The 23,098-nt window shown below is 38.9% G+C and overlaps 1 protein-coding gene across 4 annotated transcripts in view; it reads right to left on the reverse strand.

Annotated features, from left to right (window-relative positions):
* Positions 1-11,366, reverse strand: part of usp (retinoid X receptor ultraspiracle) — a 78,490-nt gene extending 67,124 nt beyond the window's left edge. For 3 of the 4 annotated variants that reach the window (XM_018519969.1, XM_018519970.1, XM_018519966.1), the window contains exon 1: positions 11,202-11,366. The gene's annotated coding sequence lies outside the window, so the exon portion shown is untranslated. Of the gene's footprint in view, positions 1-2,470; positions 2,473-5,102; positions 5,128-11,201 lie in introns of those variants that run through there. The other variant, XM_018519968.1, reaches the window with a different exon arrangement.
* Positions 11,367-23,098: the final 11,732 nt, after the last annotated feature.

Below are 23,098 nucleotides of genomic sequence, written 5' to 3' on the forward strand. Positions count from 1 at the left end.
TTCACTGATTCAGATTTAGAGAGTAACAAAATTTTTAGGTATTTTAGCAAAATTATTCTTTTCGTGTGTGTACATTAATGCTACGTAATATAAAACTTGTATAATTGTCACCTATACAATTGCTATGTTTTTCTCTGATTGTGATCGTGATTTTCGAAGCTACGAGATGAGCTAGAGAGGCACTCCAGTGAATGCACGGAGTTAACCATCGAGACCGAAGGCTTGTTGATGCAGACAACCGTATTTTACGCTTTTTGCGCGTTTAAGAAGAATCCGAAGAGAAAGTCCCGACTAAAGAAAGACAAGGAGAAAGAAAGGGTGAGAAAGGGAGAACTTGCCCTCGCGAGGTCGCCGCCGGTCGAGAAACCCAGAGATTCGCGGGTGGCGAGAGCGCGGGCGGCACATTCTCCCTCGGGAATCCTCTCCCGCGGGATATCTTCGCGAAGTAGCGCAAAGACGAATGTGCTGACTCAAACCCACCACTAGCTGGCCTTCGCTCACGAGGAAAAAGCGCTCGTCGAAGTAGCCCGCAAAAAGTGCGCGGCGTGTCGGTGACTCCGCCGACGTTTTCCTCCCGTAGAAGCGTCCCACTGTCGCTTTCGTTCGTAAGCGAGAGAGAATAATGTCGGATCGGGACTCGGCATAAATCTCGCTTTTTTCGATAATTTATTTCGCTTGTAAAACAAAGACGAAGAAAAAAAAAATCGAAAAGAAAGAAAAGGGGATGGACGCGACGGAGATGAATGTGCGCTACGTGAAAGCCGAGGACCTCGACAATGTTTACGCGACGTATCGTGCGTGGGCGAACGGTTATTTCTAAAATATGTATATGCGGTTCGGTATCTGACCGTGAAAATCTGACCGCGCGGAGCGAAACATACCCTCAGGGAATAATTAACGTGAAATTACGCGACGTGTGTACAAGACGAGAAACTTGATATTAAATAATCAAGCAATGAATCAAGGTCGTGTTGCAAGAATTATAAAAAAGAGAAAAAGAGCGTCGGTGGTCACGTTCTCCAGACGGTGAAAAACGCGGCTCTTCTTCAAGCGACGAGTCTCTAAAAATATTTATCACCGGCTTTATGCAGTTTCTTTCGCGTCACATCGCGATCTCGAAATAACAACCGGCGTCCTGATCGACGGCGATTCGCACGCACACGCTCTCGCGACCTTGACCACACACGCACGCAGGAAATGCGATTGCCTTGTCTCGCGATCGGCACTGCGCTAACTCTCGGGAAACAGAAGGAGAAGGAGATACCCCCGCGACTTACGTAATGTGCACCAGGCAATTGCACGAAATGCACATGCACGGACGTCACGTGCGTGTGCGGCGGTGTTAGGTCTGAGGTCTGTTTTCTGTGACTGAACTAGTGTACGCTTTTGGAACTTAACCCTTATCGTACTATGTACAATTTGGTGCCTCAACCATACTATCAAGGGTCACTACACTGTTAAATCTACACGGAGAAAATTTTATATTAAGTTTTAATACAGTTTTAAATTACACTTTACTATGTCTTGTATTTTCGATGGACTCTCACATGATTCCGACTTAACTTTTGCTATGGTAATACTAATTTTTATCACGTAAATAAAGTAATTATTTTGTTAAGCCATATTCTAACATGAAAACAGTTAATTTTTACTATGGTACGCAAACAAAATTTGCTAAGTATATTTGATTTTGTAATAAAAAATTTTTACTATGAAAAAGTGTAAAAATTACGTTATATTATTGTTTTTAAAAAAATAACTATAGCATTTAAACTTATAATTTACATGAAGACCGCAGCTACTACCACATTATAGTAATTTTAAATATAAAGTTTTCTCTGTGTATAGTGTCAAATTTAACTTAATGTGAGTCGCCATTGCTCCTACTAAATAAATCGTTATTTTTTACTAAAATGATAATTAAATATTAATTATAAAGTTTTCTCTGTGTATAGTGTCAAATTTAACCTAATGTGAGTCGCCATTGCTCCTACTAAATAAATCGTTATTTTTTACTAAAATGATAATTAAATTTGATACTATATAATGTCAAATTGATACTGTATAGTGTCAAATATAACCATTGTTTTAGTAAAAAATGATATTATTGAGTAGGAGCAGTGGCGACTCACATTAAGTTAATTTGACCCTATAAAATTTAACAGTGTAGAATCCTTCGTTTTTTCACTTCTTCAAAATTATTCAAAAAATCTCTAAAAACCAATTCACCAACATACTTTCAACTTTCTAGAATAAATATTGACTCTTTATTTTGAAAAATAATAAAATGTAGTATAATTTATAATTACCGAAAGACTCAAAGAGAAACTTGCACGAACAGGAATCGCTCAGTCACTAGTTACCCATATTAGTACGGTAAGAGTTAAAGTGAGATAGATATACATTTGATATTTGTTTAAAGCGAGAAAGAGAGTTCTAGAACAGTCCAGCGCAGGATCAGAAAACAGACCACTGGTCTACAATCAGTCGGGAGACGTTGTCGTATGTTGTGTGCATGCGCATAATCTTCATTTTTCGTGTCGGCTATCGATGTTGGCTGTCGTTTGGATTGGTCAGGTCCCATCTTTTACGACTAACGACATCCGACAAGCGTCAGCCGACTTGATTGAAGACCAGGCCTTAAGGCCGTTGTCGTTGCACTTGTCATGCTACAAGGTTGCCAGCCATGTCAATTGGCTGCGAGAATATCTCCGGAATTAGTTGATAGATAAATCAATACATCGCCAAGACAAAGTTGAAGTAAGTCTGTAATATTGAGCCTTTTGTGAAAGCTCTTAATCGCTAGAATTCTCTCGAGTGCTTCAATTGTATGTTTGACCCTTCATTAACTCACGTCGTGGGGTTGTTCGAGATACTCTCGCCTTATAAATTCACTAAATGTATAAACGCTATATTTATACACATTATATTTAGCGTAAATTGTTTCACAATTTAGAAAAAGTTTTGCATTTATTTTTACCTAAAGGATGTACAAAATGTTATCAATCTTCATTTAATTGTAATCTTCAAAGAGAATGAAAATTGAGATATGACGTTGGGATGTGAGAAACAATCCACACGAATAATTACATTAAAACGCGGGTAATGTAGGGTTAATAATCTTGTTATACAGCGTAACTTGAACTCGCAGATTTCAATGTGGAAACCGTCGGGATTAGATTATCAATTTACTGAGTCGTTAAAAATATTCTGACTTATCATTAAAAAAATGGTTTTTATATACATATTTATTCGGAAATAATAATTATTAATAATCATTTATCGAAGAGTAATTTAGAATTGTTTTAACAATCTAATAATGCAGATAATTTGAATTTAGAAGATTTTCTGATTTCCGGGTTAACTTTTTTTCTGGACTCGTATTTACCTATCGAGTGTCCGAACTAATTAGCGAATACGATTACTTAATTGCATTACACTAGATTAATGCATATTAAAAGCTGCTATACATGAAATAATAAAGTTAAATATAAAAGCATAAATATTTTAAACGATTAAAATCCCAATAATAACATTTCATATTTTTAATAAAGTATTCATTGATTATTTCATTATTAAAGTTGATTTTGTATTACCAATCTAATTATTTACATACATATGGACTTTTGAAATTTATTTTATTAATACGTATGTTGTTAAGTCGATCCGATGGTAAGCTTTTTCGTCACTTTTTTAATCTAATGACTGACATATCTTTAATTTACATGCTGTAATTTTATTTCATAGTGGAAACTTTGCTCACTTTGTAGGTTATCGAACAGTATCTATTCTTATGACATCTTATGCAAGGAATTTCTTATCTCCTAGTCGTCAACAATGGACATCTCGGTTATGAATATCTGAAGATGGCTAAAAAAAGGAATGGAAATGTAATATATTCATCATTAAACAAAATTCTATATCCAAATATTTTCGTGCTCCAATAATCGTGCTTGACTCGTCATTTCTCATTTACTAATTGTTTTTTATCAACATGAGTCTTTAATATATTGATTACATTACGTCCTGCATTTAGATATGATATAAAGCAGCCTTTAACGTTTACTGATCCAGTGTAGTGCGAGCGATCAGATACACCATAACCGATTGATCGTCTAACCGGATCCCCCTTGCACGTCTCGCAATCGTTTGTTCCGCGTTCCATCGTCACTCGATTGTTCTCAATCATAAAGCAGAATCAGTCATCCGTGTCGATCGTGGGTGGATTGCAATACAACGAGCGCGACCGATCGCTCATGTCGAGGTTAAAGTTCAAGGTTAACGCCAAGACTGCGCCCGACCTGCGCTATAGCGAATAGCAGATCGATACCGGGTGCTATAGGGATTCGTCGACGAGAACCGTACGATCCAAATCGTGTTGTGGCTTGAGCGAAATAAAATCAAGCTTTACGATACAATCGTCGTTCAAAATTACAATTCCCTTAACTCGGGAATAGTTAATTGAGGTACTTTATATCCCAGCGGCGGAAAGGCGTGAATTGTTGTAAAATGTTATTTTGTATAGATATTGTTTAATATTTTTCTTTCTTTTTCGATAAATATTTATTAAGAACCTTTAGATATGCAATCCTATCGAAAATCCGCAATAAAAAAGCGTTATATTAATTGAATCTTTATTTTTTTTTAGAAATATTGTTATAATAAGTTACGTGATTAATTCGTTTAATGTTCGTTTGGCTTCCATTTACTTTTTTCCTGAGAAGAAAGGAAAAAGTTGTAATTACATCTAAATACTTATGTTTTCAAATACTATAAATTGGAAAGCAATCAATAATATATAATATATTGTTAATAAATAATTAGTGATTTTAATTAAGATGTGAAAATACTAGGTAATTGTTTACGTAAAAAAATCGAGTGACTATTTCCGATTAAATATCTTTAAAAGAGCTAGACGATAAAAAAGCTAAAATGACTTAAGTGCGTTACAAATGTAACAAAGTTTATATATATATATATATATATATATATTAATTCAAACGAACACCTGAGATTCAAGCTCGCAGATAAATGCAAGAGATATTCTTATATTTGGCGACTTTACAGAATTGTGAAGAAGCAACCAAATAAAGAATATGGACAAAAATATCTTAAAATGTCGAAGAGCCCAAATCGTATGCATGTGTGTGTGTTGCGATTAAATTTCGTCGAGCGTCACACACAAAAAAATAGAGTCGATATGCCTTTTCACGTCACAGCCAAGAGTGACGTATTATATGCATTATCAATAAAAGCGATATATTTCTGAAGCCAATGATAGGCTGACGTAATTAAAAGACGGGGATGATCGATAATGTTATTATAGAACGGGCGAGAAAGCGAGAGAACGGTAATATCGTCCTGCGAAACTATCGATCGGTCACGTTAATTCTGGTATCCTGCACAGGTCAACGGCAAAAATATGCCGTCGTTATAAAGGAGGCTATATTTTATGCATGACGCGCGATAGACGCAATCTCTTTCATGCGCCGCCAATGGGATGCAGATTTGGCTACTCGATTGAATCGCCGATTTAGTGAGAGAATTTATGTTACTGCGAATAATTTCTATTACAACTATAAATTCCATCGTTGAGAAATTTTCCTAAAATAAATGCAATAAATCAAAGGATTTTCTTTTATGTATTATGCAATTCTTTTAAAAAGTAGATTACGAACATTATTTTGAAAGAAATTTTTTTGAAGTGCCAACATAAAAGTTAGTAGTAATAAAATCAAGTCTCTCTATATTGGCGTAATTTACATCGCAACACATACACGTGAATTTTGACTACTTCGCACAATTGAGCCATGCAAAGTAATATCTCGTTTTCACTTGACATTTGAAAAGAACATTGACATGAAAGGGATAATCGCGGTTTTTTCCTTCGGGAAACATGACGAGGTAGCAGCCATTATCAATTAGACCCAAGTCGGATTTTCGTGATAGATACAATAGAATGCATTTTTACTGAAGTTTTTATCCTTTGAAAGTAAAATCATACACCATCGCGTCAATGGTTACAATCCATTTAAATTTAAGTCGCAAGTTTTACTCTGTGAATGCTGATGAGCAATGTCGTAGACTATTATTAGCGTAAATATCGTGACATTTGGGGTCACACATTGATGCCACGTGAAAACGAAGCTTTCATAGACAGCGACGATACACATCCGCGATTCGTGCGGCGGTTCGACTTTGTGTGCATGTGTGCGACACGCGCACTGAATGTCATCTCGAAGCCATTGATTTTCCACAATGCGAGCCCGCGTGCTGTCTGCGGGACAGCTTATTGAATTTTCAACAATTGCGATATGTATAGCGCCCGTGGAAGATGCATGCGACGGACGGCGGCGCGCAACGAGAAGTCATCGGGCTGGCTGTCGTTATTCAAGTAGATTTGAGTAGAAAACACGCCCACACACACATACACACACACACACACACATATACATATATGACAGACTCACTGAGTTGTTCAAAAAGCGCAATGGTAAACAGAGTTATATGGCGTGTACCGTATCGCGTATTTCTTAATAAATTTGGAGCGATGCCAATTCAAATAATTCAACATTTCCTAATGTGTTCTTAAGTATACAATTTCCATATCTATTGAAATCTGTCTAACTTTATTTTCAAGTAGTAATCAATTTTTATCTGTCTTACTATGAAAAAAACTATATAATAATCTTTTAGATATTTTTTTGATTATTATGGAAAATAAGTTTCTATATAATTTTATTGTCTCAATAGAGAAAACAAAGATGCAACTACAATAATATATATTTCTGTTAATACAGATCAGTAACTTTAGGGTCGATTTAACTTGCTTTGTAGTTCTAAAAATTAAAAAAAAAATAGAGAGTAAAATAAACCAAGATTAAAGTTAATTTACAGTGGTAGAAATGAACGTAAGTCGCGTAAAGTCGAACTTCTCGATCGGAGTCGAATTTAATGCGCGAGGCACGAGGCGTCGAGTGAAGTGTAAAATTTCGCGAAGCACGTGAGCATTCAATCGCGCGATACAGACCGCGATACGCGACTAGAGAAGTCATTGCGCCTGTCGTTACTCCGCACGGGTTCAAGTATAGCACGTGACGACACTCGCTCTGATCATCGAGGCGCGTTCAAAAGCGCGACGTGACAACTCGCGTTTCTGGCTGACGGCGGATGCTTCTTGGCACGGCGAAATAAACGCGAGGCTAATGGCAAGATCTGAACGTGTCTCGACGGCTGCGATGATTGTCAGCAATGCAGTGCGGAGATTCCGAGTAGTGTTCCGCTGCGTTTCTTTTTTTACATCTTTTCAAATACATTAATCCTTAACTACAATTATGAAAACTACGCCTGCATTGTTAAAAATTTCATGAAATTTAATATATTTTTAAGTTACACAATTTAAACTAAATTTCATGACATTACATTAAATTTAATGTATTTATAATTGAAAAATACTGTTAGAAATGTAACCACGAGCTTCCTTTACATGTAAATATTATGAATGAAATTAAAAGTAATGAATGATTTAAAATGATGAAAATTAAGTTACAATAGTTACTTAAATGTAATAAACGTGTACATTAAATTTATGAAATTTAATGTACATTTCATAAAATTTTATAAAAAGTACATTAAATTTTATAAATTTTTGTGAAAAATACATCAAATTTCATGTACATGTACACAAATATTTCAGTTATAATACGTTAAATTTATTGTAATGTCATGAAATTAGGTTCAAATTGTGCAACTTAAAAGTATATTAAATTTCATAAAATTTTTAACAGTATGTATTTGTATATATGTACATGAAATTTAATATACACATTCATTACATTTAAGTAACTACTGTAATTTAATTTTCAGTTAAATCATTCGTTATTTTTTCGTTCATAACCTGCACGAGCTTCATTTACTTGTAAAGAAAGCTCGTGGTTACATTTCTAATTAGTGTAAGTTCTACAGTGTTCTACTTGAAGTACATAGCGAGAAAAATGAATAATCTTACAAATCTAATAAAAATATTGTGATTGTTTTTGCCGAACTTATGACAAACTTTACTTGCCTCAAAAACAATATCGGAGGTGTAAAAAAAGCATTACGGATTCAAATGACTCGTTGCTGTAATCGAGGGTTAAAGCAGGAGTACAGACCTTTCTCTAAATTCTTTGGAGTATAGAATCTTACTCTAAAGAATGAAAATTCTGTCACTCTTGAAAAAGAGTAGCAAAATTTTCAATGTTTCACTCTTTACATAGAGTGAGGTGCCACTCCAAAGAATTTAAAGAATACACGAATAACAGATCAGATGCCATTCGCACCTCTTGCCCTCCGCGGATCGCCGCTACAATTTCGTGACCACTGGCCGATCGTTCCGTCGTTAAATTTAGTCGCGGGATTATTTCGAGATTACTTCCGCGTGAACGTGCCATGATCAAAAAGAGAAAGAGAGCGAGACAGAGAGAGAGAGAGAGAGAGAGAGAGAGAGAGAGAGAGAGAGAGAGAGAGAAAGGGTTCACCGTCTCTCGCGTTAAGCTAGCCGCGCACGGCCCGTCGACCCAGGCAAGGCCACCGTACAGCTGAAGCCGTCGTTTATCGATCTCTCGCGATGCCGCCGAGGGCGGTCACCGCCGTCGCCACCACCGCCGCCACCACCACCGCGGTATCACCACCGCCAACACCCCCGCTACCACCGCTTCCGTCGCCGTCGAAATACAGCTTTCGCGCGATCATTCGCGAAGGTCGCGAAAACGCCTCCCGAAGGACGACCGGGATGCACTCTCGCTCTCCCGGCCGCCGCCGCCGCTGCAATCGACTGCGGCGTGTAAACAACCGCCGACGGCTGCGGTGCAGCGGTGCAGGGAAACCCATTGGCACACTGCACTGCACTGTGGCGACTGGGCGCGCTTATCGATCGTTACGACGACGCCTCGTGCCTCCGATAATCGTAACGCGTCGGACGCGAGGCGGTAACCCTTTAAACACGGATTGACTTGCGCCCGAGAAGAACTGCAAGGGCGACGTCCAGGGTTGTCTTACAAATTCTTACGATTCTGCAACTTTTTCCTGATTTTCAGATGAAATTTCATCATTTTCCCTGGCTTTCGATAATTTTGAACTTTTTTATATTTTCGTTCTCACTCGGAAATCGTTATTTTATTGGGGATCAATTTAACATAGCAATATAAATTACTAAAATGCGTGTGATGTACGTATTATATTAAACTAATTTAAAGAGCCAAGTATTTTGATCGTCCAGAAAATTTTGCAAAATTCCCTGACTTTTCCTTAAAATTCCTGACAATTTTCTGATTTCCTTAATTTCCAGTTTTATAGCGACACTGGCTATGCGATATATACGATGTGGAGAAAAGAGCTAAGCTTGAAGAGAAAAAGAGACAAGTTTGATTTATGAGAACGATATGAACAGCAACGAAAGATTTCTCTCTTTGATTAAATCTAATTAATGAAAATAAATAGAACTGTTTTTTTTCACTCGACTTCGTTACATATCCGTCTTTATTGTAACTTTGAACAACTAATATTTCAAGGAAAATTTTTACTAATATTTCAAGAAATAAATTATCTGCAACAGTTAACTAAAAGTTTTTAAAAATTGGTTTATTGTATTAGTGTTAAAATATAATTTATATACTGAAGAAGAAAACTGAGGACCAAAACATTCGTGAATCTTAATTGAATAAAACAAAATTAATGTACACTTAAACATCTAATACTGGATCTCATAAGCATTGCACTTTATTGATTTATTTTCCTTAGACCCTGAATGTCATTCTCTTTTAAAAAATTTCTAATTAAACTTAAAAAGATTTTCGTTAATTGACCGATCGTTTCTTGATTCTAAACTTGGCAAAAAAGGAAAAGCAACTGTGATGAGAAATATATAAAGAAATGAAATGTCAAACGTGTGAAATAAAGAAGATAATATTTCGAGAAATAAGTTACTTGCAACAGTTAATTACCAAGTTCTTAAAAATTTCTAATTAAACCTGAAAAGATCTTTTCCCTGACCGATCATTTCTTGAATTTCTCATCTTGACATTCACAGAATCCTGACTTATAAAATCATAATAATCACAACAACGACAGAATGATGGAAAAACTTAATTTATCCGAATTTAAAACCACCGACGAAATTACAGCGAGAGAGCTGCATATTCCATGCACAGAACGCCCTGCCAAGTTTAGTATCAAGAATTTACTTGCCGTGTCACACAGCGAAGTTCTCTGGCGTGCAGCAGCAACAGAAGGGTTAACCAACTTAACGAAGCCTTCGCCTTGCGGCGTGCATACGCGCTGTGTCGTCAGCGACGAAAATAAGCAATACGAAACGTGCAACGTCCGAGCGAACGAGGAGTTCGTGGGCAGCCAGCGCGAAGATTTGGCAGCGTAAGAAGCCAAAGCGACGCGCGGAGTCCGCGCGAGTTTTGAAGCCAATCTCCGCTCGCCTCGCCTCGCCTCGCCTCGCCCATGCCACGTCCCGCCACGCTCGCGCGCGGAGCAACAACAAATCGCGTTCGCTGCACCGAGAGAAAGAGAGCGAGTTAGCAGCTCCTAGAGGTCTTCTCGAATTTCGAGAAACGCGGGCGAACGTATAAATGCCCTTCCTGAAGGTTTTTCCCGTTGGCAGTGGCGACGGGGCGGTTTCTACACCATTGCGCTTTTTCCATACGTATTACACACAAGCACGCATCCACTTCGCCCTCCAATCTTGAGCCAGAGACACCTGAGACCCCCGATGAGAATTCCGTCACGCGAAACCGATCGTCGATCCCGAGGAATGGTCGGCGCGTTTCTTCCTTCCCCGACGCCGCGCACGAGAACGCGGAAAGTAAACGTTACGCACTGGCCGATGCACTCGGAGGAGAGCACGAGGGAATAGAGAGAAAGAGAGAGAGAGAGAGAGAGAGGAGATGAGAATTCGTGACGCACCGGACGCGCGACCCGGTCACCAGTGCGAGAGCGAAGGCTCCGAGTGAAAGAGAAGAAGAAAGAGGCACAGTGAAGGAATGGGTGAACGAGGAGAAAGGTAAGAATGAGAGGGGAAAGAGGGAGAGAAAGAGAGAGGTGAAAGTAAACCGCAGTTACATACGGTATATCGGAGAGAGAAAGAAAACGAGAGAGAGAGAGAGAGAGAGAGAGAGAGAGAGAGAGAGAGAGAGAGAAGAGAGCGATGATACCTTTCGCGCGTACCCGAGCGACCCGATTCACCGACTGACTGACTCAATGACTGACTGACTGACTGACTGACTCGGAGATGCACGGCGCTAAAGGCGACTGAGTGCCAGCCGGCCGGTCTGGCTCTCGTTGCATGTGAGCGTGCAGTCTCGGGACGAGAGGGGGAGAGACTGGGACGGGCGGAGAGTGGCCAGGAGAGCGGAGGGGCGAGACGAGGACGAGAGGACGCGAGGAGGAGTCGGCGAACGAGGCGAGCCGACGAGGAGGGGAGCGAAAAGAGGGGTCAGGGGAGGATGAAGTGCAACAAAGTCCCGCCCGGCGGCTAACGCTCCGCTTCTTCCACTTGCACTTTTGTTGCGCGCTACGAGAGAGGACGAGGGAGAGAACGCGAGAGAGAGAAGACGCGAATGAACGAACGACGTTCCGGTCGATCGTTTCTCTCGGACGGCCTCGGCAGCTGCGGGATTCTTTATCGATAATTATAATGCGAGAGCATCTCGCGGTTCTCCGATATCGCGGAAGCTGATTCCGATGAGCGGCCGCGATTGCGATCGAACGAAATTCCAGCCGACAGATGAGAGAAGGTGGAGATGAACGAGGCTTTTATTTTTGCGAACAGTTTAAAGGAAATTAAAATGTTCGATAATGGAGAATATGGAGTATATGGAGTATTGTAATTTTATACGAAGGCACGCACGTAAATTTTACAGTGGGGTTGTACAAGGAGTCGTGCGAGGTGTAATTCCTGTAAGAGGCGGATATTCCATTCTTTTCGGTAACCGCAAGGCAATTTCGAGAGTATCGAAAGACGGAACTGTCGGGTTCCTTTCACTATCGCGTGTGTGTGCACGCGACTCATTAGACACCGCGATGATTATTATCGGCAAACGACAGACGGTCTTAATGACTTATTGAACACGACTCGCGTCTACGGAGAGACCCAGCTGACGATTGCGGTGATAAAAAAGAAAAAAAATCACAGCCGCCGCGACGGAATCCGCAGCGAGACTCAAGCAAAGTGCCCCCTCCCCACCCCCCTCTCACCCTCTCTCTTTTCTACCGAGAATCTACGGTGGATTTACGAGCCAAGTCATTCGTTCGCCGCAACTCGCCGGCCGTCGCGAATCGATGAAAACGTGCACCACAACGACGACGACGACGACGTGACGGCGTCGACGATGATGGAAATACAAACTCGTCGCTCGAGGTCTCGCCAAGTGAGTCTCTCGGATGCCGCGGCGAAGGACGGAGAGGAATGAAAGAATCCGATGGAACGAAAAGGCAGAGGAAGACAGAAAGAGAGATAGTGAAAGATAAAGATTACCAGAGGACGGCGGGAAAGAGAAAGGGTCGGACGAAGCGAGCGGAAAGAAGCCGCCCGATAGAGCTTGTGCCGCCACTGCGAAGCTTAGGAGTCAAGTTCTAGTGCACGGCCGAAACGGGAGAGTCGACCGCTTCCCCTCTCTCGGCTCTGCCCGCCCCACACCGAGCTAACTCAGTCGGGGGGTCCGGGAGTGGAGGAAGCGGCGTCCGAGAGGTGGTGGGAAACACGGGGAAATAAACGGGGGTAGGGAAGGTGGACGGACGGACGGACGGACGGACGGACGGGGGAGTCTGTGCGCGTTGCACGGCGCACTCTGCAATGTCGAGCGTGCGCGAGCCACCGCGAGGGCCCTCCTCTCTCCTGCATGGGGATTCTACCAGGTGTGACCGAAATTTGCGCCACGTCGGAGCGAGCGTGCGGGTAATAGGGAATGCCGACAAGGGGGTGCGGGCAGGAGAGGGGGAGGTCGCGGGCGAACGCGCAAGCGTGTGTACGTGCGTACTCGTATAGTACACGGGGGTGGGGTGGGGGTGGGGTGGGACACGCGTGCGTGTGAGGGAACGTTCGATCGGAGTCGGAGAGATGTGTTTTTCGCCCCCTTCCATCCCCCCTCGTCCTTCCTCGGGCGGTCGGTAGACGGCCTGGTGAACGCCGAACGTTGCGATTAGAGCATATATCGCGCGTGCGGATGCGTTCGCGAAATCATTTTGGCGGACGGACTACGCTTTTATCGGGGACGTAAGTCCGCATAGCGGAGCGAGAAGTACGGGATGCGGCGTTAATTTTAGACGTCGTTGCGAATAGTCGGGCGCGATCGATGGAAATAGCCGACGAGAGATTCGCGTAATGAGATTCGGGTCGATGCGGATGAGAATCTCGCGGATACGACGGTATCCTCCTTGGAGGGGTACACTTTAACCCTTTAATTTTGCCCATTTCTACCAATGTAGATTATAACTTTAATCTTAGTTTGATTTACTTTTTATCTTCTTCTAATTCTAAGAATTAGAAAAGGATAAAGAGTAAGTTAAACCGAGATTGAAGTTAATCTGCAAGAAAATCTGCTGAAATTGCATTATTTCCAATTATACAGAAATGGATATAAAACTTTTTTATTACTTGGTTAACTTGTGGTTTAGATTTATCCTCGCTTAACGCAATGATAATGAAAACTGTGTTTTTTCAGCTGTGATTATCACTAAACTATAATAGTTTTGTAGTGGTAACCTTACAAATTATTAACTACGAAATCATCAGTTTAGTGATTAACCAGATAGAAAAATACAATTTTATATTATCATCAAGTTAAATCTAAATACGAGTTAATCAGCAAATGAAAAAACCGAACCTAAGTACGATGGATTTTTAATGATACTTTTGAAATTTCCATAGGTATTTTCTTCGAAGAAGCTACGCGATTAAACTTGCGGGTTATCTCCGTGTCTTGACACATCATTAAATGCTAACGTTTCGTAAACATTGCAGGTCACTTCATCAGGACGAGAAGCAACCTGATACAGTATCAAATTGCTCCTCGTCTTGATCCAGTGAACTGCAATATTCACGAAACGTTGGCATTTAATGCTGTATCAGGACATGGGGATAACTCGTAAAACATAACTTCCCCTTTGAAGTACAAGAGAACATATTTATTTTTTCAGAACATATTTAGGAAGATGGAGTCGGATCAGACCCGATGCTCTGTTTTATTTTTCAGCTAATTTATGTACAAAATAGATTTAAAGAAATAATAACATAAATCTTATACTTCGATTTCTTCCTGTGTTTATTTATAGATTTTTTTAGAAAATGCAATGAAGTTTACTAAGGACATGCTTTTCTTTTAAGATATACGTAGTCGACAAGTGTCGCTCAATCTTTTTGTTATTCAATGCAAAAAAGAATAGAATTTGTGTCGACTGAGGTCATCTAGCAAGAAAGTCTAAATTTAAATAACTGCTTGAATTGGAAATTGTATCATTAAGACTCGTCTTGACCGAATATGACTATCTTTATTCATTTGGCAATAATTGAGGGGATGGACGGAATAAAGGTCGAATTACAAAATCTTTATATTAATACAAATTAAAATAACTTGCTACTTTTTTATTATATACAAATGAGTACAATATTAAATAAATTTATGTAATGTCTTTAAGAAGTTATATGTTACAATACTTCTGTATTACGATCAATATTACATGAAAAAGCTAATTGCCGGAAAAAGGGCCTTATAAGTAGAATTATGCCTTTATTCCGCCCATTCCCTCAATTGTAATAAAACAAAACTTTAACGGAACTATGGGGTCACTCCTGATTCCAACCTTATCATTACAAGATTAATACAAGTATGAACCCGGAATACGATCGTCGAACTTCAATTTTGCGGAACGTTCAATGCAGTCGCATGCAATATTTAGATATGCGACTACACGTTATTAGCAACGAACGTGTACATATATACATACGGGTATCATTTGTACGCACGGTGAGATGTGATTATGGTGGTGAATGTAAAAAAAAAAAGGTTTTCAAGATCACTATGCCGGCCAGTTGCGAAACACACGCTGTTCCATTAGCGGATTATTCGGAAGCGGGATGCGGGCTCGTACGAGACGTCGGTATTGCGTGCGCTACGTGGAATAATCCTGCGTAAATGACACATTTATGTATACATGGCAGTTCCATGTAATTCGGACTAATTTTCGCTACAGAAATAAATCGTAGCTGTAATGTGTAACGCTCTCTCATCTCATATTTCCTTCTCACACTAAAAAAAAATGTATATTAAAACAGTATACTAAATTTTAATAAATATTTTTTCAGATATTATTAACTATATTTACTTAATAAAAAAAAATACTTAAATTAAATTAATGATTCTTGTATTAAATAAATATTTATTTAGTAGGGGAGACCGGGGCTGGTTGTCGTATATACGGGGTTGATTGTCAAAATGCTTATAACTCAAACAAGATACGGCAGAAAAATCTCTTTTTTGACTGTAGATAGCTGATATAATATTAATTTGTTGTGTAAAATGATTTGCACCACAAGTATTGTATATATTTATAGTGATTTTTGAGAAAATGAAATCGGTGAGTAAATTTTTATAATCACCTATTTTGTTGTCTGACAAGTCTTTGGCATTATTAATCGTAATATCCCTGTAATCATAGAAAATGACATATCTTAAAAGATCTTTGTTACAATTAAATAATCATTATTCTGACTAAGTTTGTGAATATAATCCCTTTTATTAAAAATGGCTATGTGGGATAGATTGACCAAAATGAGACGAGGTTAGGTAACAATTAATTTTTTAATATCTTTAAAGGACACATTTTCAGAGAATATACTTACAAATATATTATATTTCATATAGATATGTGTTTTTTTATTTTTCATATAGAAACTATGGTACAAAAACAAATTACGTATTTTATGATTAAAATAACTATTTTATTTGTATTAGCACTATAATTACTATTATTTCTCAAAATATAGAACTGATATTAAAATAAAAATTGTGTTTTATATAACAAATATGCTACTGCCAATCCTAAAACGTGTGACAATCAACCCAGAACACGGAGTTGATTGTCATATTTTCGCAACTTCATTTAAAATTAAATAACTTATTTTTATGATATGATGAAAATTCACGAGTAATATTTTTTTTAATACCTAAAGGATGTAGGTATATTGTAACGTATATAATATTTCAAAATCAGGCATCCACTTTTTTCTAAAAATCAATAATCAAAAATTGTGACAATCGGCTCCGGTCTCCCCTACTGTTCAAATAAATATCTATTAGAATTTAATACATTTTTTCAGTGTACTCTCATCCGTACGTCAAAGGAAAACTTATAAATAACCATTTCTTCTCGATAATACGTAACACGTCTGCTACAGAAACACGGCCATTCATACCGCTCGTCCAGACCGAACATAAATAATTCTTAGAAAAAAGCAACGCGCACTCACGCTCTCGAACATTCTCTTACGCTTCGTACCTTTACAAAGGCAAGTAGCAAATATCCTTTAACATGTAAATCCCACTATCTTCGCTGATCATTCATGTTTCTTTAAAATCCTCTGAACTTAGTAGTAACAATTTTATATCTTTACAAAGCGACGAGTCTCCCAACAATGACTCATAGAAAACGTGTATGCCCGGTGCATTTTTTTTTCTAATCATGTTTATGCAATCCGCCGTTTTCTTTACAATTCCGATATATGTCCGGTTGTTTACGAAAGTTCGACAAACATCGATAAGGAACTCGGTTTCGCTCGCGGTTACTTCTACTATCTATGTTGGAATTATTTTTGCACTCGGTCGAAAAGGGAGAAGCTCCGCAGATGTGGACCGCGTCGCAGCAAGCAACCTGCGCCGCACCTGTTTCGATGCCGTCGATAGGTTCGCCATGGCAACATCCTAGGCACGCCCGCTGTCCTCACGGCGAGAGAGAGAGAGAGGGGGAGCTCGTTTTTGAGGAAGCCCCCCGAAGCCGCTGCAACGCGCCCGACAGAAACCTGTATTCGCGAGCAGCGCGCGTCGGCCGACGAGTTATCTACGTTATTTGCATAAAAAATAGTTCGGCGAACCGCCGTGATACGCAGGAAATCGAGATAACCCGTGAGGTTCTACGACAACCACGTACTCGAAATGAGCAAAAGGGAGCAGGCAACCGTGGGAATTTCGTGAATTAAAAATTCTCAACATTGAGAAATTTTGAAAGCGTCGAAAATGCCTTCGAGTCTAAATAAACATTTATTACAAGAATAGATTTATTCTCTGATATAACATTTGCATGAAGAGAACAATTTTACTAAAGAAGTATCTAAAAATTTAGCTACACTGTTAGGTATCAAAGCAACACTGTGGTATCTAATCCCTCGAGTTAAATAACATTTTATTTGTCAAAATGTAAATTAATCAATTTCTGTAGTTAGTATAAAAGTAAACATCATTCATATTAATACATGTAGTAAATAATAAATTAAATTTGAGTCAAATTTAATGTATTTTCTTGAGTTAAATTAACGATGTATTAAGTAAAAGTGGTGAGAGAGAACTGTAAAAATGATTAAAAATAACTCAAATTGGATATAATTTGACGTTATGAATTTAATGATGTGTAGATAGAGATCTGAAAATTTCTTGACCCATCAAAATAATTATGTACAAAGTTCAAGCATTAATGAGCAAAAAATTTGAACATTCTAGCCTGAATGTTCTACATAATTATTTTGATAGACCAATAACATTCTTTTCAGATCTGTATCTAGCTGTAAATAATCATCGTCAGAGAGATACTGACCGAGCAAATAATCTCTCAACGCAGATCAGATAATAATATTGAGATAATAATAACAATATTCGCCGGAGATTTCTGAGATACGCTTGGTAAAAGCGTCCGCGTGACGGTCATATTAGTACGAGGCAAGTGCATGTTATGATACTGAAGGCAGGCATGCTGGGCCGTGGAGGGTTGAGGAAGTTGGTCGGTTTTTGCATCGTCGATGGCAGGCCAGTGTGCCTTTGGCCCATATGCCGGCGAACCAGCCGACCAACCATACCACGACACATCTATACTACGGCCATCACGCGAGGAACACACACCCTGGCATTCAGCCGTCGTCGCCACCACCACCACCGTCATCGGCACGTTTATTTGTGCACGCTCGCGTACGTGTAGCTCGCTTGCAAGTGGTCGTCAAGGTTAGCCACCTACTCGCCGCTTGTGGGCCTCTGCACTCTCTGGTGCATGCCGAGCCGTCTTTCCAGCTTTAAAGTTTATTACGTGTTCGCGAAGGAACATCGGAGGTCCCTGGTCGCACGTAGTCGTCGTCGTATGGCTTTATAAAGGCAGACTGTCGCGCACGAGATTATATTTAACTCGTGTATACACCAGGCAGTTGTTGTTCCGCGTGCGTCGACCTTGTTTTTGCGAAATTCTGGGTCGCCAACTCTCCGCACCACGGCGGTTCCCTTATCTGCGATATGCGGCATTACGCACGACTCGTTATCGCCAGGAGAAATGTTAAGTAGCGAAGGTCAAACTAATCTTCCATTTATCGTTGCCATTTAATTTAAGCATTGTTCTCCATTACCCCGTTCCGTTAAATTTCGCCTCTTCGGAATGAACATTTGGACTTTTGAAAGAGTTTTGAATTAACTTTGCATCACGAGTGATATTACAAGCGATAATTTAAAAGGGACAAAGATAATATTAAGAAATACATGAAAAGATTCTTTCATAAATTCCTGCAAATGCAATACTTTGCATATATAGGTACTTCTGCAATTTAATTTTCTGACACAAATGCAATAACATGTTAGTGAATGTTAAAGAGAAGTTTCATTCGTAGAATAGATTAAGTTAAGATGATTATACAGATAAAATATAGGCTTGTAAAAAAAATTAATAAATACAAATCAATATTAAGAATTGCACAGAAAAATTCTTAGAAATTTCAGCATTCTTTAAGTTTCTATATGTTACACGTTACATTTATAAGATATATAATCGTGCAATTTAATTTTCTAAATGCAACAAGTTAGTGAATGCTACAGACAAGTTTCATTTACTAGAGTAGATGTTTAAGTTAAGATGATTATATAGATAAAATGTAGGATTGTAAAAAAATCAATAAATACAAAGATAATATTAAGAATTGCACAGAAAAATTCCTAGGAATTTCAAAATTCTTTAGATCTTTGCATTTACCACATTGCATTTATGAAATACTTCTACAATTTAATTTTCTAAATGCAACAAGTTAGTGAACGTTAAATATAAGTTTTATTCATAGAGAATAGATTCAATTAATAAGCGAAATATAAACCTGTGGCAGATCGATACATGAATAAATATATGTAGAAATGCAACAAGCTTAATATTCTCTCCAACTCCTGTATATACCAACAAACGCAACAAGCTTAATACAATTCTCTCCTATGTATATTCTATACATTTATCTCGATGCAGCGCGCGTAATTTTCGGTAGCATCGTGCAGACCGATTGATGCGCGGATCGTGAACTGCATACACGAGAAAATGCATGCCGGTCGCTGCCAGTTTTTTTTTTGCGAGCGCAGCAGTAGGACGAGAAAAGGTTAACTGGACTCGCCGATATTCCGTTTACATTCTTCGTCGGAACTGGTTTTCGCCAGGCGTCGTCGTCGTTGTCGTCCTCACGTCGCCGTCAATTCTATGTGGTCCCTAGAGAGCGAGATCAGCCGAGAAACCGGCGCGAACAAAAGCGAAATCCGGGAATTCCGCACAACCGGACAACAAGTCCGGGCGTACAAAACGCACTTTGAATACATCACGCGTTGCAGCTTCATCTCCCTATGCACTCCGAAATTCGGATCGATATTCAAATAACAGCGTGCTTTCTTCCGATCGCCGCACAATGAATCGCGTGAGTATTAAATATCAGGTCGGTCTGGATCATCGAGTACTCGGGGTTTCAGTCTGAGCATCGTGTTTCTTCCGATATATAGATATATACATATATATTATAGCTTATGCATTATGATAGTATTGAGTGCTGTGTCTCGCTACAAAGTGCATAAACGAGTCTTCGTATCTCGATGCACCAGTGTTCAAGCCGTCCGGAAACTCGCTCTGCATTCAGAGAAAAACGTAGTGGTAACATTCAAAGAAAAACGCAGTGGTAGCAGTCTCATAAAAGTGACAACTATATGAGAATTAATACACCTCTTGAATAAATTATTAATAATTATAAAATTGTAAAACAATTTAATTATGTACATTAATTAAGACGTTTAATGAAATCATGTAAAAAAAATACCTGAAAAATAGTTTCTGGATAGGTTTTGTACTAAATTCCATGTAAGATTAGACAATTTTTTAATGCAACTTTGAAATAAATTGGAATGCAAGCAACGCAAACTATACATTGAAAATTAATAAAAGATGAAGATTCCATGAGACTGTATCTATCGTTTTCTGCAATTAGAGCTGCGAACTAGGACAGTATAGGAAAGATTTACTACAAAAAAATATGAGTTACTCTATTTTACTGTGAGTATTGTCTTGTACTTAATTTTTTAAAATAGAGTTTCGTGATTATGTGTATGCTATATACTTGCTAAGTGATTATCAACATCTTGCATTATCAAGAAAAAATCGTCAAAGCAATCATTTTTCAGACAGAATTTAAATTTAAAAAGTAAAATTAAAAAAATTCCACTAAGATAAATAAAATTCTATGAAAATCCTGATTTTGGAGAATAAAAAAGAAGTCTCGTGAAAATTCCAGATAACAAACGTCTTAATTAATTTTACAAAATTATTTCTGTAAAGTTGTATAAGTCATTTTACAATTATTACTAATTATTATATTTGTTATTCAGGAATTTGTCACAGAAAATGAATTTTAAAATTCACTTTTCCAGGTATTTTAGATAAAAATTTCATGACCAATGTAAAATATGTAAAAATTTTAACATTACAAAATATGTAAAAAATTTTAACATTTAGAATCAAGAATTTTAAAAAAGTTAGCTTGTATTATTAAAAAGCAAAAGACGCTTAGTAGCATAATAAAATTTTAGGGACAAATTTAAGCCAACAAAAAATTAATTAGTATGGAAAAAAGAATGCAGTTACGACGAAAAAGAACGATCAAATAAAATATAAATTTTATGTTCCTTCTATCTATCCCCCCTTTTTAACTCCCCTCACTTCCCACTATTTTCTAACATCAATTTTACTTTCCTCTTCTCTGAAAGTCATTTAAAATTTATTTTGTCTAATAACGTCGAAGATAAGAGACATCGATCTTTCTCTCATCGCATTGTCTATTGTACTTTATTGATATTTAAAATTTTTTTGAACTGAACTCTCAACTACAATTATGAAAGATATTTTTCTTATTTAATTTTAACTAGTTATTTAATTATTTTAATTGAATAGATATACATTGTACATTTTTAGAGCTTTCACTTCAGATGTAATATTTAAAAAATTTTAAAAATTATTTGGAATAGGAGCAGTTTAAGAGAATTGTGAGCAAAGTTCAAAATTTCAGTCTTTTCTATATTTTCCGCTGACGTTTTCTGTGACTAATTTTAATTTCCCTGATTTTTCCCGGTTTTCCAGGTCTGTGTGATTTTCCAATCCTGTTATTTGAATGTGAAAAGGCACAATCAGCGTAAGATTCTTTGTACTAACGATTGTGACGGACATCCTGATGCAGATTTTTCTTTCTCGCATTTTGATCTCGACTAAATAATTCTCAAGTAAAGTTTTAAGGCAGCGGCACGAAAGAGAATGATAATTTAGCGGCATTCTACGTAGACGACGCTCGTAATTCTCGGCGAAGAAGTTACGTGCCTCGCGGAAACTTGCAATATCGCGTAATGAACCGCGACAGCTGTTACTGATAACGTGAATTTCTCGCGAAGATCGGCACCCGAGCGACCGCTTTCGAGAGAGATCGTCCGAGATCGATGGATCGCTCCACTTTTTATCCCGTAGATTTAGACTTCCTACATTTATGTATTCCGCGACTCGTCCATTCGCCGTATGTTATGGTCTGAAACACAAAAGCAACGACCGGAATCCCAAAACTACCAAAACGTTACTCGGGGCGACGAAGACGATGACGATGACGATGACGACCGACGAAGAGGACCGTCGAAGGAAAAGAGAGAGTAGGAAGAAAAAGGTGAGCCTGGAGCGAAGGAGACGGAAGACGAGCGCGCGAACGAAGCAGCTGCGTTTCGTCTGGTCTCGTCCATGTACAATGCAAAATTCGGCCTCTAATTCTAAAGCGGTTCGCCAATCAGCCGCGTCATTGTTCGCCCGTTGTGAAAGCTCGCGATTTTTTCGGGGGGCTAATCGTTCCCTGAATCCTAATGAGCGACTTCGAGCGAGGAAAGAGAATACAAGAAAGGAATTCGCAGAGCGAGAACAACGCCGAAAGGGATATTCAACGGGCCTCGAACAGGATCGCCGCTGTGCTCCGAAATCCCTCGATGGCATTCGAAAGGCTCTCGACACAAGCGATCGTAATTATAAAAATGAATAATATATTATTGCATTACCGCGAGTCATTAATTCGCACGTTACTCGAGTTAGATGGAATCGACTTGATTAATCTCTCAAGGCGAGTGTACGATCGTATGCTGTCGAGCACGTGACGTCTCTATGCGTTTATCAGACGCACGATTCCGGGCGTCAGAAACAGTCACCTCGTACGAACGGTCTCGAGAATCCACGTACAACGTTGATCGTGTTAACGCGACCACGCACGACGCATGTAGCTGCCACGCTATAAATAATACCCATCCACGAGAAGCGACAGGACGGATGATCAATCGGGTGTAGGTGTGGAAAGGAGAGGGGACGACGAGGGGAGAGAAGAACAAGAAGAGAGATGATGGTAGTGCATGCGAGAGAACGAGAATGAGAGAGAGCGAGAGAGCAAGAGAGAGAGAGAGAGAGAGAGAGAGAGAGAGAGAGAGGAGAACGAGAGGAAGAGGAGGAGGAGGAAAGAGCAGTCAAGGACGTTGTATGTGACCACTGCATTGCG

Source organism: Trachymyrmex cornetzi, unplaced genomic scaffold, assembly GCF_001594075.2.
Source record: "Trachymyrmex cornetzi isolate Tcor2-1 unplaced genomic scaffold, Tcor1.1 scaffold859, whole genome shotgun sequence".
Lineage (NCBI taxonomy): Eukaryota > Metazoa > Arthropoda > Insecta > Hymenoptera > Formicidae > Trachymyrmex > Trachymyrmex cornetzi.